This window comes from Megascapheus bottae, chromosome 1 (assembly GCF_031878675.1).
Source record: "Megascapheus bottae isolate mThoBot1 chromosome 1, mThoBot2.hap1, whole genome shotgun sequence".
NCBI lineage: Eukaryota > Metazoa > Chordata > Mammalia > Rodentia > Geomyidae > Megascapheus > Megascapheus bottae.
The window spans coordinates 27,549,758-27,557,942 of record NC_143509.1 but is presented as its reverse complement, the minus strand read 5'-3'; positions in this window follow the sequence as shown (position 1 = coordinate 27,557,942).

The following is an 8,185-nucleotide window of genomic DNA, read 5'->3' as shown; positions in this document are numbered from 1 at the left end:
GCTGCCAATGCCTGGACAGGTTCTTTCCCAACATCCTTCCCCCACTACACCCTAAGAGGGGTTAAAGGGACTCTGAAGAGATTTCCTGTAAATCACACCCTTTTCCTGGCTGAGCCAGGGAGCCCAGGAACACTCCCCCCCCCCCCCACCTTCTCTCTGCTCAGATCATAACAGCTTTTTTCTGGCAGAGGACCTGGGGAGAGGAAGAAGAAGGGGTAGAAGAAGGGGAGGAGAAGGGAGGATGCAAAAAAAAAAAAAAGCTCGTTGATTTCTAAAACCAGGGGCCAACTTTTGAAACTGGATGTCTTTGGGGCACCCCCACCAACTTCCTCTATTTCTCCCACCCCCTCCCAGACAAGGCACCCCACTTCCCGGTTTCATTAGAGCATAATGTTGAAAAGGAATTTCATTTTGGCCTGTGTTGGCTGTAAGATTTGTGGCCTCCAGGGCCGGAGCCATGGGATGAGATGGGGTTTGGGTACTGAGATGCAGAAGAGCCTCACTTGGAGAGTTCAGGGTCTGTCCTGATGCCCAGGAAGTGAGAGAGAAGGGACTGGGTAACCTGGCAGGGGGGAGGGGACGGGGGGGGGGGGAGGAAGGAGGGAGAAGGGGAATCCCTCTGATTATGGCTAGTCCCTAGAGGCTGTGTTGTTTGTCTGGAACATCTGGAAGGAATGGTGGCTGGCACAGCCAGTCCAGAAGTCTATGGGTTTGGGGGGATTTCCAGTCTGTGGGTCCACTCAGCCCGTGGTTCCAGCTCCACGGCTGGGAGAAGGCCAGGCTGACCCTGCTGCCAGTTCCAGTGATGAGTTCTCATTGGAGATAAGAGCCTCAGGGACTTTCCTGCTGGACTGAATTTGAACCACGATCTTCAGATCTCAGCTTACTGAGTAGCTAGGATTACAAGCAAGGTCCACCATGCTTGGTTCTCTCCGTTTTTATTCAGTATGATAGCAGAAACCCTAGCTGGAATGATTAAGGTAGAAGGAAATAAAAGGGATTCAATTAGAAAAGGGGGTGGGAAATCAAATTCTCTTATCTCCAATGAACCACCAGAAAACTTGAAGTGGAGCTGTGGCTAAAGTGGTAGAACGGCCGCGCATTGGCTCACGCCTGTAATTCCAGCTACTCAGAAGGCTGAGATCTGAGGATCAAGGTTCAAAGCCAGCCTGGGCACAAAAGGATCTGAGACTCTTATCTCCAATTAACCTCTAGAAAATGGGAAGTGGGGCTAGGCTCAAGGGTAGGTGGTAGCTTTGAGCTGAAGAGCCCCACGACTGGCAAAAAAAAAAAAAAAACCCCAAAACAAAAAAACCCAAAACAAACAAACAAAAAAAACCCAAAGAACCAGCACAGAACAAAACAACAAAAAAACTTAGCACCAAGTAATGAACTTGACTGTGGCCTTTTCATATTTGTGTACTGTGTGTTTAGATTTTAGTGACCCACCCATCCCCCATGTCACCCACTCCACTTCCTGCTTTCCCCTTAAAAGTCCTTCTGTTCTCATGTCATTTAGAATATTTGAAAACCGGAGTCCACCCCTGGGAGAAAGTTGATGGCATCTATCTTTCTGAATCTGGCTTATTTTTACTGAACATTATGATTTCCGGTTCCATCCATCTTCCTGCAAATGACATTTTGTCCTTCATGACTGTGTAATACTCAGACCCCATTTTCTTTTCTTTTCTTTCTTTCTTTATTTGCTAGTCCTGGGCTTGAACTCAGGGCTTGGGCACTGTCTTTGAGTTTTCTCAAGGCTAACACTCTACCACTTGAGCCACAGCACCACTTCTGGCTTTTTCTGTGTATGTGATATTGAGGAATGGAACCCAAGGCTTTGCGCACACTAGGCAAGCACTCTGCCACTAGGCCACACTCCCAGCCACAGACCCCATTTTCTTTGTTGCGTATTTTGTGTCCAGTAACAACTCCTTCTCTAACCCCAGTTGGGGTGAAGGGAGAGAATGAGAGGAATGATTTCTGAGTTGAGTCCCAGGCACTCCATTTCTCACCTGCCTGGCCTCAGTTTCTCCCCTTGGTGTACCCCACCACCACCCTTTTACCACAAAGGGTGAGGTAGGACTTGAAAGTGTAGAGACATCTGAGCATAGCCACAGGTCCCATAAAACAAACAAACAAAAAAGTGCTGGCTGCACTGTTTTCTGGAAGTCTCCCTCTAGGACCCACATCCAGGCCTCCCTTCTCCCACCTGAAATTACTCATTAACAGACTGGTAACCTTGACCCCGGCTGCTATATCCCTAGGCTTGGCCTGTGGTCCTGGTTTGTTTCCTCTGCCTGCCAGAGCTCAGCAGACACCAAGAATCCCACCCAGAGAATGGGAATTTCTGACATTTTCTTTCCAGTAATTTGGGAATTTCCTTTTGGCCCCAGCGCCTGAGTGCTGTGGAGATCTACCTCGCCTCTGGCTTGAGAAGAGCGGTGGCAGCATTGCTGGGGGGGGGGGGCATCAGGGATTTTGTTGCTATTGTGATCTTGTGCTTTGTTGAGGCCGCCCAGGTTGGCCTCAAACTCATGATCCTCCTGCCTCGAGCCTCCTGAGGGCTGGTATCACAGATCTGTACCACCAGGCCTGGTATTTTAATTGTCTTTTCCTCCCTCCTCCTTTTTTAGTTATAGCCACCAAAAGGCTCCCAAACCTAAGTCCTCCTTTCTCCCTCCTGCCCCCTCTTCCTCCCTCCTCCCCAGGGCTCCAGCCTCCTCCCTCCCAGCAGCCAAGGATTGTTGCTAACACCCACAGAGCTGTCTGTCCAGGGCACCTCCTCACTCCCCTCCCCTTACACTTTCTAGAGTTTCCACTAAGAACAATCCACATCAGGTCTGAAAGGTTGACGTGGAAAGTTCTAGAAATCGATAGCCGGCGTCTGTAATCCCAGTGACTCAGGAGGACGGATTGATTGAGTCTGGGAATTGAGACTCACCTGAACAACACAGTGGGGTGTGTGTGTGTGTATGTGTGTGTGTGTGTGTGTGTGTGTGTGTGTGTGTGTGTGTGTGTGTGCCAGTCCTAGAGTTTGAACTCAGAGTGTAGGTGCTGTCTCTGAGCTTCTTTGCTCAAAACAGGTATTCTAGCACTTGAGCTTCAACTCTACTTCTGGCTTTTTGGTAATTAATTGGTAGTTAATTTGAAGCCTGCCCCAGCTGGGTTCAAACCATGTGATATTTTTTCCCCCCAGATCTCAGCTTTACTGCATGACTAGGATCACAGGCATGAGCCACTGGTACCCGGCCCTTGTTTTTTGTTTGTTTAAAGAAAATTTGATGGGGCTGGGAGTTTGGCCTAGTGGTGGAGTGCTTGCCTAGCATGCATGAAGACCCAGGTTTGATTTCTTGGTAGCACATACATAGAAAAAGCTGGAAGTGGTGCAGTGGCTCAAGTGGTAGACTTGAGTTCTAGACTTGAGAAATTCCAAGGACAGTGTTCAGGCCCTGAGTTCAAGCCCCAGGACTGGCAATAAATGAACGAATGAATAAATAGAAGTTTTGAGAAGGAATTTGAGTTAGCATCCTGTTGTGAATGGGACATTTCCCTCATTTCCTTCTCAGCCTGCTCATTGTTGGGATTCAGAAACACTGATCAGTTTCGTGTAGATTATGTGTCCTTCTGTGTGGCCCCAAGCGTCTGCCAGGCAAGAGCCTCATGGATGGAATCTTCAGCATCTGTAAGTCTATGGAAGATTGTTTCTGGCTGAGAGTGTAGTTTAGTGGTAGAGTGCTTGCCTAGCATGCACAAAGCTCTGGATTTGATTCCTCAGTACAACATTAAAAAAAAAAAAAAGCTGGAAGTGCTGCTGTGGTTCAAGTAGTAGAGTGCTAGCCTTGCGAAAGTTCAAGGACAGTGCTCAGGCCCTGAGCTCAGGTCCCAGGACTGGCAAAAGAAGAAGGAGAAGGAGAAGGAGAAGGAGAAGAAGAAGAGGAGGAGGAGGAAGAGGAAGAAGAAGGAGGGGAGGAAGAAAAAGAGGAAAAAGAAGAGGAAAAAGGAGGGGGAGGGGGAAGAGAAGGGAGAGGGGGAGGGGGAGAAAGATGGTTTCCTCTACAAATAGGAGAATTTGATTTCCCACCCTCATTTTCTAATTGAATCTCTTTTATTTCCTTCTATCTTAATCACTCTAACTTGGGATTCTGTTACCATAATGAATAAAAGTGGAGATAACCAAGTATTGGTGGGTCTTGCCTGTAATCCTAGCTACTCAGTAGGCTGATATATGAAGATCACATTTCAAAGTCAGTCCAGCAGGAAAGTCCCTGAGACTCTTATCTCCAATGAACCACCAAGATTTGGGAGTAGAGCTGCATAGCTCAAGTTGTAGAGTACCAGCCTTAACAGAAAAAGCTCAGGCCCTGAGTTCAAGCCAGCACCACCACCCCCAAAAATAATGGAGAGAGTGGGGCCGGGAGTTTAGCCTAGTGGTTGAGTGCTTGCCTAGCATGCACGAAGACTGGGGTTCGATTCCTCGGTACCACATACATAGAAAAAAGCCAGAAATAGTACTGTGGCTCAACTGGTAGAGCTCTAGTCTTGAGAAAGCCCAAGGACAGTGCTCAGGCCCTGAGCTCAAGCCCAGAACTGGCAAAAAAAAAAAAAAAAAATGGAGAGTGAACACTTTCTATTTTGTGCCTGACTTTAGAGGAAGTGATTTCAATTTCTAATTCCTCCTCCCATTGTTTTTTAATGTGATGTTGGCCAGATATTGTCATATGTAGCCATTATGTTAAGGTATGTTGCTTCTATTTCTCATTTCTTTGAATGTTGTATCATTCGTATAGTTTGTCAAAGACATTTTCTGTATCTTAAGAGGATTGTGTGGATTTTGTCCTGGGTTAAGTTTATGTCATGTATTACATTTATTCATTTATCTATTTTGAACCATCCTTGCATGTCTGTCATGAAACCAAGACCATCACTATTTAAAGTACTGTTGAATTTGGATAGCAAATATTCCAGTGAGAAGTGTGTGTGTGTGTGTGTGTGTGTGTGTGTGTGTGTGTGTGTGTGCTGGCACGAGGCTTTTTTCTTTTCTTTTTTTCTGGCTCTCTACCACTTGAGCCATAGCTCCACTCTGGCTTTTGATAATTAATTGGAAATAAAAGTCTCACAAACTATCTGCCAGGGTTGGTTTTGCATTGTGATCCTCAGCTCTCAGCCTCCAGAGTAGCTAGGATTACAGAAAGGAGCCATGGGCACCCAGTTTCCAGTGAGAATTTTTTTTTTTTGCCAGTCCTGGGGCTTGAACTCAGGGTCTGAGCACTGTCCTTGAGCTTTCTCAAGGCTAGAGCTCTACCACTGGAGCCACAGCACCACTTCTGGCTTTTTCTATATATGTGGTACTGAGGAATTGAACCTGGGGCTTCGTGCATGCTAGGCAAGCACTCTACCACTAGGTTGAACTCCTGGCCCCTCCAGTAAGAATTTTTTACATCTTGGTGTGTCAGGGAAATTGGTCCACAATTTAATTTCGTTTTTTGCTGGGTCCTCGTCTGGTTTGGGATTAGTGTAATGCTGTCTTCATAGGGTGGGCTTGGCGGTAGGCCTTCCTTTTCTATTTCATGGGATAGTTGGAGAAGCACTGATGTTATTTCTTTAAGGTTTAAGGATTTGGCAGTGAATTCATATGACATTGGAGGGTTTCCTTGTTAGAAGACTGTTTATTCTTGTTTCAATTTAATGCCTCATTACAGAACTGTTTAACTGGTTTAAATCCTTTGGGGTCAATTTAGGTATGTCCAAAGCATCTAGAGCCAGCGCCCATGGCTCGTGCTTGTAATCCTACCTACTCAGGAGGCTGAGAACTGAGGACGGTGGGTTAAAGTCAGACCGGGCACTGAAGTCCACGAGACTCTTATCTCCAATGAACCACTAGAAAACCTGGAATGGCGCTGTGGCTCAAAGTGGTAGAGTGCTAGCCTTGAGTTAAAGAGCTCAGGGACAGTGCTCCTTTGGTGTGTGTGTGTGTGTGCTTTCACTCTAATAAATCTAGAGTTATTTCTTTTTTACTCATGCCTATTTGGTGTTCTAAATACTTGGATGTTCCTCTCTTAAGACTGGGAACTCTGGCTGGGAGTTTGGCCTAGTGGTTAAAGTGCTTGCCTAGCATGCACGAAGACCCGGGTTCGATTCCTTGGTACCAAATACATAGAAAAAAAAAAGCAGAAGTGGTGCTGAGGCTCAAGTGGTAGAGCTCTAGCCTTGAGAAAGTCCAAGGACAGTGCTCAGGCCCTGAGCTCAAGCCCAGGACTGGAAAAAATAAATAAATAAATTAATTAATTAATTTAAAAAAAAAAGACTGGGAACTCCTTCTGTTATATAGTTTCTATGCTTTCACCTGGTACTTCTATGTCCGTGATTTATAGTGTGTGTTGGTTCTGAGAACTGTTCCTGAGCTTTTTTCTTCAAAGCTGGTTCTCTATCACTTGAGCCACATCTCCACTTTTCTGCTCTTTGGTGATTAATTGGACTTGCCTGTCTAGGCGGGCTTCCAACTGCAATCCTCAGATCTCAGCATCCTTAGTAGTTAGGATTACAGGCGTGAGCCACCAGTGCTGGCCTGAAAAGAGCCTTAATTGTGGACAGGAAGGAAGTAGAAGTGGCAGAAGGACTTGGAAGGAGCAGAAAAGCCATCGCTGAGCGAGGCACCAGTGACCCACATCTGGAATCTCTGCTACTCAGGAATCTGAGACCTGAGGATCATAGTTTGAAGCCAGCTGAGGCAAGAAATTATGTGAGACTCTTATCTCCAATTAAAAACCAAAAAGGCAGAAGTGGCTCCAGCGGTTGAGCGCCAGCCTTGAGCAAATAAGCTCAGGGACAGTGCCAAGACTATGTGTCCCAAGTGCCGGGACCAGTACACAATAAATAAAACAAGAACAAGAGGACGGAAATACCAGAAATGAACCCCAAAACACAGAGAGAAAAAGCCAATATATTCTTCCTTGTCGGGAGTGTGCTTGGTTCTGTTTTAATGTCTGAAACAGTGAAGCCACTAGGGCTGCTGGGATTGGAGTCCTGGCTCTGTGGCAGAGAAGGGTGCTGAGTCCTTGAACATAAGCCCCCAATATGGAAAAGTAACCCTCAAGTTTTGTTCGTAAGTTCCCTTGCTGGCACTCAAGTGACAGGCTCTCACTCAAGACCCTGGTTTCTCTCCCCCCACATGACCTGTGGCAGCTTCTGCGTCTCCTAGGCAACCACCAAGGATGGCTGGTGGTCCCATCCACTTTATCCATGCCAGCGATGATTCTTAACGTGCACATATGTGGCTAGTTGCAGATCTGCAATGCCACCCATCCTGATTTTTCTTGGGTTGTTCTAAAGTTTGACAAGTGAAAGGTGGTAGAGTTTGATCTGCCTATGAGAGTCACTGGGGAATGTTACTTAGCTGCCATGTTACTTTGTGGTGGTTGTGTGTGTGTATGGGTCATGGGGCTTGAACTCAGCCTGGGCGCTGTCCCTGAGCTCTTCAGCTCAAAGCTACCGCCCTACCCTGGAGACAAGCCCAACTTCCCATTTTCTAGAGGTTAATTGGAGATAAGAGTCTCAGGTCCTTTTGTGGTTGGGCTGGCTTTGAACCTTGACTCTCAGATCTCAGCCTCCTGAGTAGCTAGGATTACATTACAGGCCTGAGACACTGCACCTGGCTTGTTTAGTTTTTCGAGTCAGTGTAGCCCAGGCTGGTTTTGAACTTGCGAGTCCTCTTGTCTGTGCCTCCAGAGTGCTGGGATTACAGGTATTCGCCACTATACCTGGCTCATTATCGTTTCCAGTTTCCAGAAGCTAACTTGCATCCCTTGGCTTGTGGCTCTTTCTGTGAATGGTCTCCCCACCCTGACGTGCTCTCCCCGCCTCCCACTGCGAAGGGCTCCTAGGGTGACATCAGATCCATCTGGATAAGTGCCCTGTCATCAGATCTTCCACTGGATCTCATGACAGCCCCCAGGCGGGCCCCTGGGAGGAGATTTTGCATATCTGAGAGTGGAGGCCTGACCCCCCTCACTCTAGACCCATCCATGGCTCTCAGGGGCCCCAGCATGGAGCCCCTGCCTGTCTCTAGCTTTCTGCCAGCTCCTTCTGCTGTCTCCAGCTGGCCCGCTGGCGACCATTCCAGGGTTCTTCCACCTTACATAACACTTCCTCAGCCCGCAATGCCTCCCCACTTCCTTCTTTGTCT